The sequence below is a fragment of the Centrocercus urophasianus genome, unplaced genomic scaffold (genome assembly GCF_019232065.1).
Source record: "Centrocercus urophasianus isolate 14NV4802_14NV808 unplaced genomic scaffold, USGS_Curo_1.0 seq_10, whole genome shotgun sequence".
Lineage (NCBI taxonomy): Eukaryota > Metazoa > Chordata > Aves > Galliformes > Phasianidae > Centrocercus > Centrocercus urophasianus.
In genome coordinates this window covers 19,091,928-19,100,912 of record NW_024884142.1, presented here as the reverse complement: position 1 = coordinate 19,100,912, position 8,985 = coordinate 19,091,928, and positions in this window count along the sequence as shown.

Here is an 8,985-nt window from a genome sequence, read left to right as displayed (position 1 = left end):
TTGCAGAACCCAAATGCAGAATTTAGGTTATTGAGATTTAGCCATACAGCCTAGATATTAGTTGGGGATAGGCACTTCTGTATATAATTCTGACTACATACGTAGTCAGTCAGTATTCATTCTGCATGTCAACTTCCACACCTCACATTTATCACATATTTAATCTCAATATAAAGTTGCAAGATGCAGGCTTTAACAATCCCCTTCCCTCAACTCTTTGCAACATATTCTTTAGTTTGATTTCCTTTCCTAGTAAAAATTTCAAACAAGTTTAAAATTATCCAAACGTTTTAATAAAAATTGAATCTGCATTGTTGCTGCAAAACATTTGTTTAACTGGTCTGAAATTAAGCTGTTTGGGAAATAGAAAAATATGGTCCCAGGATATGGCAGTAAAGGAAGTAAAGAGAAGAGGAACTACCTAAGGCAGTTTCACTAAGGTATGTTATATTTCAGCAGTGGGAGAAAGAAGTGAAGAGGGCTGAGTAGGTGAGAGTGCTCAATTTACGTGAGCTCTTATTCACCACCTGAGAAAAGCTCAGCAAGGCAGCGGTCAGGATGTCAGCTGCTGGATGAGGAATAATTAGTTGAAGGTGAATAAAACCATGGCTGAAAGGGAAGACACTTGGATGAGTTTGCAACTGCAGAGCAATTTTCTTTTGATTGAAGGCATGCAACAACCGTTGTTCAATTTAACCTGTAATTTAAGAGTGCTTTTTGATTTCTTTGCTGACATTAAGCTCTCATCATGACAACATCCATGGACAGCATTTTCTGCCATCCCATGCTGCACTGGTAATGATATTTCATCCTCGTAAATGTTATGTCCTTACTTCTTTTTTGTTTGACTTATAAAACTTAAGTATACCTGAGATGGAACCTGCTACCACATGCAGGATCACAGGTAATACACAACATTGTTATGTGTCCCTTCCATATACACTTACATAGTCTTTCTGTAGAATATCAAGTTAAATTCACAGCTTTTGGGTGCAGGCTCACTCTGTCAATTTTTAGGTATTCAGCTGTGCCCCTGAGTGTGGAAGTTAGTTCTCACTAGAACTAACTGGCCTTAGTGACAAGGGATAAACATCTCCAAAGATCAACTAAGATATATGTATTTATACAATATATTTATACAATATTTGAAAATTTATGTTGCAGTAGTGTTAGAGGTGGTACTAACCACAACCTCAGTGAAACCTACTTTCTTATACGTCATTTAACCACATACTAGATCTAGTAGGGATGGGGTTCATTTTCTTAATAGTAACCTATAGGGTTGCAGCCTACAGTGCTTGCAGAGAATCAAAGCCTTATTTGCTTCTGACTCCACACTGAGTAATCTGGGGGTGGCCAAGAAGGTGGGATTTGGCCAGGACTGCTGACACAAACTGACCAAAGACATATTCCATGTCTTAAGACTTAATACTCAGCAATCAAAACTGTGAGGCAGTTTATTATTTTTTTTTTCCTCCACAGTAGACTTTGCTTGGAAAACTAGCTGACCATTGTTCTGCCTATGGAAGGCGATTGGCAAGTCTCCACTCATGTTTGCCCTTCCAGTTCTCTCCTCCATCCTAACGGAGGGGGGCAGGATGTACAAGGAATTGGGCATTTGTTGCTGACCAAAATCAGTTGACCACAAATAATCATTTGAATACTTTCTGGCCCAGTCTACCCTAGGTGAAAGGCAGTGCTAGAAATCTTGGAGATTTTTAAGGCAGAAAGAAAGGCATTGAGCAGTTGGAATGCATCCAGAGGAGGGCCACAAAAATGATCCAAGAGATGGAACACCTCTCCTACAAGGACAGGCTGAGAGAGTTGGGGCTGTTATCTTGGAGAAGGCTCTGAGGTGACCTGATGGAAGTCTTTCGGTATCTGAGGGGGGCAGAAAGTGGGAATGGAACATACGCTTTAGCAGAGTCTGTTGCTAAAGGGCAAGGAGAAATGGGTTAAAACTGAAAGAGGAGAGATTTAGATTGGACACAAGAAGTTTCCTGTACAATAAAGGTGGTGAGGCACTGGAACAGGTTGCCCAGAGTTTTGGTGGATATCCTGCCATTGGAGACATTCAAGATCAGATTACACAGTGCTCTGGGAATCCTGATTTTACTGTGGTGTCCCCCCTTATTGGAGTTGGACTAAGTGACTTTTAAGCATCCCTTCCAACGCAAATAATTCTATGACTCCATGAATAATGAAGTATGTTAGCAATACTAGAATTTTTTTTTAAAAAGTGGAAAACTCTGAGGCTTCTGAAACCTGGGAGATTTTAGGCAAACTTAATATACTACCTATGCCTGTGTTATATTTCTTGAAGAAAACAGTCTTTTCTGTATGGCACCTTATTCATTCAATTAGAGGCTAATATTTTAATTTAAATGATGTCTTCTATAGACGTGTTAAAATATTTCTATACAAATATTTCATTGGTTGCATGTAATTCTTCACCATACAGCGACAGCAAGTTTATTAAAGTCCAGTTTATTCACCAACATTGCTGAATGAGCACATCATTAGGGGCTTACAACAGAGCTGCTTAGTGAAATCTTCAGTACTCCCTGGTAAATCACTGTTTCACAATGAAGTTACACAGTCAGCTGCATGATACTGGAAGCAAATGCAAGGATTCTCACAGTGAAGCTACACCATTAGTTTCTATATATTGCACAGTAAATCAATACAAATTTACAACAGAATTACACACTAAGAGTTCTGTATTATACACTAAATCATTGAGATTCACAATAAGGTTTACCTTTAAGCTTTCATGTGCTGTATCATAAATCACTAAGTGACAGTAAGGTCCAGCAAGCACCTTGCTTGATTTGGATTATTATTACTGTAGTGATATGTCTTTGACTGATGAATCTAGGTAAAATGGCAAATCCCATTCACTTTAAGGATGAATGTGGAATGTAGACATCTCGGCAGGTCCAGGCAAAGTTGTACTTCTTTTGGGATGCTCACAGTGCTGCTTAGAAACATGGTAGTTTTTCAACACACTAGGATATATTGACTAGAAACTCTGAATTTCAAGGAACAATGAAATGGTCTCTTTAACTTAGAATATTCTGCACATTGCTCCATCATGCTGACCACACCTCACACTGAGAATGAGCTCATCCTGGGGCTCTGTAGATTGCCTTGTTCATTGTAAATGTTCATTAAGTATAAATACAAGGTAGCTTTCAGCAGTGGGCTAGAGATGTTTTGTCATAGAGTGAACTAATTGTTACACAGGAGCTAAATAGTATTTGCAAGAAAATCTGTGGAAACTTCAATTGAAAACTCACTTTGATTTTGTTTAGACAAATGGTTTTAAATCATAGTCACTCATATTTCTTTATATAGTGTATTCTACTGAAAGTTTGAGGCAATACTGTTGAGAATATGTATTTCCAGAAGGATTTAAACTGTCCAATGCAGGGATGTTTCCAGTGTGTGCTTGAAGCTAGAAACAAAATAGGGAAATTCATGCAGATTACCAGGCATCAATAAAACCAGCAGAATGAGAAAGGAAAAACAGATAGTGGTCATGAGAAAGCAAAATAAAAGGAAGAAAGATCATCTGGCTTTTTCAGGCGAAAAGGTTCACTCTTCATCCAGCTGAACATCTGGCACATGACCAGCCAACAAAGAAATGGTTGGGATGGATGCATCTCTAGAAGTTTTCAAATAGAAGTTACTTTGAAGTTGGCTTTGAGAACTTCATACTGTTGATTCATTTTCTGCAATCAGAGAATATTTTGAATTTTAAGTAGAATTCATCAATAGTGTCAAATGGTGTCCTCCCATTGAAGTACTGAATATCAGTTCTAGAAATCCCAGAAGGATCAATAGTTAATTCATCTAATCATTGGTTTGTTTCGAGTTTCACTAGGCATAAGTGACTTAATCTGTCATTTTAAACAGTCTGACTCTAAGCCCCAGAAGAGACAATTTTTGTTATAGAATTGAAGAACCAATAAAGGCAAAAAAATGGAATGACATCTCGCAGATACTGGTTATTCATCTGCTCATCTGTTGCTTTAGGTGAGTCCTGCTGGAACTGAGAAACCCAAGACATCCTGTTAAGTCCCACTCATGTAGCTTTGTGGCTGTAACACTGCTTTCTTCCACTTGCCTCTACAATGGCTCCAGGCTATTACAGTGCAGCTTATAATTTGGCTGTTGCTGAAGATATATATTACAAAATGTAGGAGAGAAAAAAATGTGAGAAGTTATAGAATTAAGTGACTTAAGAAGGAAGAATTGTAAGAAAATAGGGAGCTAGAGGTATAAAAAGGTTTAGCAGCAGTGGTCTCTATGCCTATCTGACCATACTCTCATTGTCATTTGCATATTTGCATCATATATCTGTATGAGGTACCTACATTTGGCTCTATATAGAAGTACTTATGTATTGCATACATGTTTTCTGCATGTGTATGTGCCTCCTGGGAGTACTTGCAGAACCCCACCACCGATAGGATGTGGGGAACGGAACTGTGACAACTTCATTTCTATCAGGTGAAGCAGAATATTATTTTCCTATACCACTGTGCACATCATTTGGTTTAAAAAATGAGGTGAGAAGGATTCTTCTTACAGAATTACATAATCCCCTGCAGAGCAAAGAGACAACAATATTGCCTTCTACCAAGATACAAACGTACTCATAATGGTATTTCTTAAGATACAACAGGAATAAATGACTTACCTTTTCTGAAGTCTCCTAAGAGAGATTCTACTCCCTTAGCTGCTAACCCTTAAATTTAAAATGCAGACCCTTAAATGAGAGTGTGAAGAACCAACTGCTTCTAGTTGCCTGGGTTCACTTCTTGCACCTGTGTGCCCTGGGTTAGCCACATCTTCTCACCTGGTACTCAATCAATGGTTCAGGCTGCAAACAAGCAATCCCAATACACCTCCTAATTTAAGAACAAAATAAATAAAATGAGCGTCCCTAAGCTTTCTCCTGTGTCAAGGAGCTGTCTAGATCAATCTATGCCTGTGGCAGAGGGGCAGTAGGCCTGTGGGCCCCTTAACCCCAAAAATGGAAAGGGGAAAAAGGAAATGGTAGAGAGACGGGAGCTGGGCTCAAAAAACAAAAACAAAAACACACAAGAAAACAGCAGCAACAAGGAGGAAAACTTATTTTACTAACTGTGATATCAGAATACAAGATAACACAGTGTAATGCAATCTAATTGAAATTGAGGCTAATAAATCAAAATAAGAGAGAGTTTTCTGAAACTGAGCAAACTTGAAGGCGTGCAGCTAGGAAGCACACCCACACAACCCTCTGCCAGGAAGTGAGAGAGATGGAAGCTCCTGTCCATGAGCAAGATCCCGTGATGTATCTTCCTCGTTTTTGTGAACCAGGTATCTGGAAAGTTGCCAATCCACAGAACTGGAGCATTAACTCTATAATTACCTGTTGGTACCACATAGGTCATGATGTGGAATACCAATAGCAAAATTACAAAACTATGACATCCTCATACATCACGTGTTCTTTTAAAGACAAGGAATATTTAATAAACGTTCACGTAATTATCTAAGCAGCTCTGTGCAAACTGCCAACATGTGAACTTGCTTGTCTAGTACATTGCAGAGTACAGCATATAATCTCTGTAGCAACAGGATGATTCCTAAAATCTCTTACATGTTTCTTAATTATGAGATCTAATAGAATAAAAATATAGTTTGGTATTTTGCAGTTTGTACTAGCCTGCTTATAGAGATAGAGGAAGAAGATACATTTGATGGCATTCACATGTTTACCTGGCTTAGTTTATTCAGTTGCTGTAATTATACCTCCAGAAGTCTTGAAAATAGAAGTTTTTATTGTAAGGATTCTTGAGTAATATAAGATTTTAATCTGAGGTTTGACTTTTCCTTCTGACTTGCAAAAATATAGTGCTATCTTTTTAAAATTTTGTTTGTTTTCAGTGTTTTTTTCTTTTTTATTTCTTTTTTCTTTCTCTTTTTTTTTTTTTTTTTTTCTCCAGTAAGGCCAAATTATTCAAGTGGGCCCATTTGGAACAGCACCATAGAAATACTTTTTCCTATAGCAGTATTGAGATGTGGAGATAGAAACATGAAGAAATGGATGATTAAGCAGCATAGTACCCAAATGAAAACAATCATAAAATGTAATTGCCACCTGCTAAGAAAGGAAAGAATTTAAAGGTTGCTTCCCTTTTAAGTGATTTCCAGTTCTTTTGTTGTTTTTTTTTTTTTTCCTTGATCTTGATCTTGGAAAGAAGAGAAAATTATTGTCTTGGCCTTCTATCCATGTCTCACTCTGATCCAGGCATGCATATTTTCCCAAACAAGAATATCACGTTTTAATATTTATGTATTCTCTCATACTAATCAAAATCAGAACCGTTAATTATCATAATTACTGTTAATTACACTGTTAAAAGTTATGTAAAATTAAGGACTTTTTAAATATTCTCTTTTCATCATATTCTTCTGTCATTTTTTCTTTTAAATGCTGTTCTGCCAATTAAGTGCATAATAGCAGAATGCAATTGTAAATCTTTGCTAAGGATTTTGAAAGAATTGCTGCCTAACGATTCCTTGCTGCAGCAGGCAGGCAGAGATATTTTACAGTTCTGCCCAATACAAACTGTTTGTTTATTTATTTATTTATTTATTCATTATAAAAGAGAATTTTCTCTATCTGTTCTAATTTAGGCATTGCTTCCTTGTATTTAATTCTAACCAAAAAAAAAAAAAAAAAAAAAAAAGAGACACTATGGTTAAGAATTTTCATGCAGAGATTTTTGGGAAAAAAAATTCTATGATTCTCATAGAAAGTGAATTTCACCTTTGAAGAGATATGTGGAATCTTATTTATTTAAGTGTGACGAGTCAAAACAACCACATTCAATTCCTTGTTATCTTCCAGCCTGTTTAACCTCTAGGGTTGCTCACTGTTTACATTAGCATTTTTAAAGATATAACAAGATTTTTCAAAATCAGCACATCATTTTGCTGTGTAACAATAGTGTAAATTAGTGTAAATAGTGTAAATGTAGCAACAGTGAAAATACTTATTAACTTTAAGAAGATATGTTTCAGCTTATCTGATGTTTTAAACATTCTTCCTGATATAGTAGGCTATACTTTTGGCTGTTTGCATGTCAGATTTTGTGAAAATCCTCTCTGATCTCTGTAAGAGCTACTATTTTTTTCAGAACCTTTCATTTCAAAATCCTCTCCTGAATGCTATCATTTTACATAACTTTACCCAGCATCATTTCAAAATCCTCTCTTGAATGCTATCATTTTACATAACTTTACCCAGCATTGGGAAGCCTCCTTGGTGTTTGGAGGCTTGCCCATAATTTTACTTATTCCCAGTTTATGGGAGTTTAAATCCACCTTCTAAAGTGGTGCTGCTCTGCATTTGCATCTTGGTGATAAAAGGCTCTGGGAAGACCAGATAGAGACCTTTTAGTATCTATGGAGGAGAGGGGGGGGAGGGAGGGCTGTAAAAAAGGAGGGGTCAAACTCTGTTGCAGAATCTGCTGTTAAAGTACAAGGGGAAATAGTTTCAAACTAAAAGGGGAGATTTATATTGGACATACAAAGTTGTTTTTACAGTAAGGGTGGGGAGGCACTGAATCAGGTTGCCCAGTGTTGTGGTGAATATCCCATCATTGGAGACATTTAAGGTCAGGCTGGACGGTGCTCTGGGCAACCTGATCTAGCTGTGGTGGAGTTGGCGTAGATGACCTTTAAGGGTCCCTTCCAACTCAAACAATTCTGTGATAATAGAATTTAAAGAGAGAGTTAAGCCCTTAACTACATCTCCAAGGACAATCTAATTAGATGCAGCGAACTGAAGATACACAAGGACATATTCCTGCATGAGTTGTCTGCAAGGAATGGCTGTCAAGGACAGGCTTAGGCACGCTCATGCTTTGTGGGACAGACTCCTGTCTGCTATGCCTTGCACTTCTGTGAGTCTCCAGAAGCTTCTCTTAACAAACTTGGGCTTTAGTCCCACAAAACACTACTGGTGTATTGATGTTGGGCAGAGTGATGTGAATGGATGTTTGGACTCACTCACAGGGTAGATTATATTTTTTCCTGTTAAAAAATGACTATAGTTGGTGACTCTTACATATTTGCTTGTGTTTATAAGACTTAAAAGAACAAAAGTCCTCGTCCCTTGATCATTTAAATTGGAACTAGGCTAAAAAATGCCTTGACCTCTTTCTGTCACGGATGCCCTGGTTTCCATCCCCCAGAAACTGAAATGAAACCCATTGAGAGGAAGTTAGCATGCATTATCCTGATGTAGGGTAAATGAGGATGTGCCTAGGGTAGCTGAAAGATTCTTTGCAGTTATTAATCTTGACACAGCCCAGAAGACTGTCTGTGCCTGGAGCACATTGATGAACTCTTTCCAGTTCACAGAATCACGGAATTGTAGGGGCTGGAAGGAACTTCTAGAGATCATCTAGTCCAACTCCCCAGCCAAATCAGGCTCCCAGATCAGGTTGCACAGGTAGGCATCCAGGAGGATCTTGATCGTTTCCAGAGACTCCACAACCTCACTAAGCAGCCTGTTCCAGTGCTCTGTCACCTTTACTGTGAAGAACTTCCTAGGCTTCATAGAATCCTAGAATTGCTCAGGTTGGAAAAGACCTTTAAGACCATCGAGTCACCAGTGAGAAGAGACCAGCCCTGCTCTCACTGTAAGCACCTTTCAGATATTGGAAGAGAGCAATAATGTCTCCCCTCAGCCTCCTTTTCCTCAGGAACTGCCCCAATTTCTTCAGTCTCTCCTCATAGGGCATATTCTCCAAGCCCTTCACAAGCCTTGTTGCCCTTCTTTGTTCCTGCTCCAGCACCTCAGTGTCCTTTCTGTACCGAGGTGCCCCAAACTGAACACAGTACTTGAGGTGAGGCCTCACCAATGCCGAGTACAGGGGCAGGATGACTTCCCTAGTCTTGTTCACCACACCATTCCCGATA